Source organism: Lactuca virosa, chromosome 9 (assembly GCF_052849685.1).
Source record: "Lactuca virosa cultivar CGN04683 chromosome 9, Lactuca_virosa_CGN04683_v6, whole genome shotgun sequence".
In the NCBI taxonomy this organism is placed as follows: domain Eukaryota; kingdom Viridiplantae; phylum Streptophyta; class Magnoliopsida; order Asterales; family Asteraceae; genus Lactuca; species Lactuca virosa.
In genome coordinates, this window is record NC_136434.1 from 215,706,145 (window position 1) to 215,708,962 (window position 2,818).

Consider the following 2,818-nt stretch of genomic DNA (forward strand, 5'->3'; position numbering starts at 1 on the left):
AAATATTGGGACTTTTATGACATTAACCCTATATCTTATAGATATTTATATTATTGAAAATAAAGCTCTAAAGTGTAAAATTTACACTAATATTAAACATTTAAAAACATTGCGACTATATTATTCTTATCGGTTTTTAGTTAATTAAATATTAATTTCAAGAACTGTTATCATTAAAAATATGAACTATACTTAAAAATGAGATTTATATGACGTAATTTTATGTAACATCTGAAAATATTAGGTAATTAAAAAAGAACACTATTTAAAAACTTAACCATTAAAGGATATATACTTTTTCAATATAAACGACAGTATAATAATAATAATAATAATAACAATAATAATAATAATAAACTAAATTGGAGGTGCACTTAATTCGCATTCGTAAATAGGTTAGTAGTACGTAACTTTATTACACCAATTTTGGAGATGCACTTAATTGGCATTCATATATAGGTTAGTACTTGTAATATCTTTATTACATGAATATATATATATATATATATATATATATATATATATATATATATATATATATATATATATATTTTCCATCTTATATCTCACACTTGAACCAGCAACCTCCCTAATACCACCGACAAGGCCCATTCTGTTATGTAGAAAGTACATTATGTTACTTGTTTTTTCGCACACCAGCATCAACGGTAGCGGCCATGTCCTATCTCCTTTATGTAATCTAACTATCAAATATCAAACAGAAATCCAGTATTTCGATATGCTTCTCCTTTTAGTTACGTTGTTGGCTTCCATTGTCCTGTTTCTTTACCGGAGAAGGTCTCATCGTGTTATCAATTGGGTCGTTTTTGGCATGACCCCGGATCTCATTCTAAATGCTTACCGTGTTCATGATTTCTTCACAGATCTCATCAAATTGAGACATGGTACTTTCTTGCTTAAAGGTCCTTGGTTTGCCAACATGGACATGCTCCTCACCTCCGACCCAGCTAACGTTCACCACATCTTAAGCAAGAACTTCCCCAACTATCCCAAAGGTCCCGAGTTCCGTAAAATCTTTAATATCCTTGGAGATGGAATCTTTAACTCCGATGATGAGTTATGGGAAATCCACAGGAAAACAACCATGTCTCTACTCAAACACCCCGACTTCAATCTGCACCTGGAAGCAAATATCAGGAACAAGATTGAGAAAGGGCTTTTACCTCTCCTTGAATTTGTCTCCCATGATCAACAAGAGACCGATTTGCAGGAGATATTTCAAAGGTTTACATTTGATGCTATCTGTCTATTGCTTTTAGATTATGATCCTGAAACCCTGTCTCTGCATTTACCATATAATGCATGTGAGAAGGCCTTCACGGACGCAGAAGAAGCTCTTCTATGGAGGCATCTGTTGCCGGAAAAAGTTTGGAAGCTGCAACACAGATTCACTATAGGCAAGGAGAAGAAGTTGATCGAAGCTTCTAAGGCTTTTGATGAATTTATATATAAATGTTTGTCAAGGAAAGAAAACGAGCTCACTGATGTTGAAAGAGTAGAGAAGGAGGTCGGATTGTTAAAGTTCTTGATCACTAGTTTCCAAGGACAAACAGGGACTTCAGGGAACTCAAGAACGTTTTTAAAAGACACCATATTCAGTCTGATGATTGCCGGAAAGAGACACTACAAGCACAGGTCTTTCTTGGTTTTTTTATCTCATCGCCAAAAACCCTAGCGTAGAGAACAAGATCCGAGAGGAGATTGAGAAGCAAGTGGGAGATTCAAAATGGAAATATCTTAATGCAAAAGAGTTGGAGGGACTGGTGTATCCTGGAGGTTTATGTGAAGCATTAAGACTCTATCCCCCTGTCGCTTTGGAGCACAAGGCACCATCGGACGCAGATGTACTCCCAAGTGGGCATGTAGTTAATAAGCACAGCAGGATAATTCTGTCGTTCTATTCAATGGGAAGGATGGAATGGATATGGGGGAAGGATTGCTTGGAGTTTAAACCGGAGAGATGGTTTTCAGCGAGAGGAGGGGTAAAACACGAACCATCTTATAAATTTACAGCGTTTCATGCGGGGCCACGAACGTGCTTGGGTAAGGAAATGGGTTTAATTCAGATGAAAATGGTGGCGACTGCAATCATTTATCATTACCATGTAGAGTTGGTTAAGGATCAAGAGGTTTGTCCAGCTGATTCTATTATACTCCAAATGAAATATGGTTTGAAGGTTAGGCTCTTCCCTCTCAGAGAGATCAAAACTTAAGATCAAGAGGTTTTGGGCATGCTTTTCATGAATTAAGTTTTCTTCATTTAAAAGCAATAATTAAATGCAACAATTATTTCGGATATCATTACAATGTTCGTGTATAATATTGTAAAATTTAAAAAATATAGTGATCGGGAATAATTGAATTATGAGTTGATGCTAAGCATATCTGTGAAATATAGCAGTAGACGTTTTTTATCTAATTAAGGAGGGGGGGGGGGGGGGGGGGCATGACAGATGCTAATAAACCCATACTAATTACAAATGTTGATTTGTCTTATTTTTCGTGGATAGATTTCCTCAATTCGATCAATGTTTAATTCAATCTTTAATAATATAAAACATGAAAAGTTACGTGGATGATCTCAACCCATTTTTATATCTTTCTCTTCTTCCTGTAATGATGACTTTATATCTTAATCTAATGGATATATTATACACTTAATTGGTGTTAAGATTTAAAGACTACTGGAATGAGATGTGGTACCCTCTCAAACAAAACAATAAATGTTCACATTATATATATATATATATATATATATATATATATATATATATATATATATATATATATATATATA

General features: G+C 34.3%; 1 pseudogene; it reads left to right on the top strand.

Moving 5' to 3' along the window:
- The first annotated feature begins 560 nt into the window (after nucleotides 1-560).
- On the top strand, nucleotides 561-2,322 carry LOC145135625 (alkane hydroxylase MAH1 pseudogene; annotated as a pseudogene).
- Nucleotides 2,323-2,818: the final 496 nt, after the last annotated feature.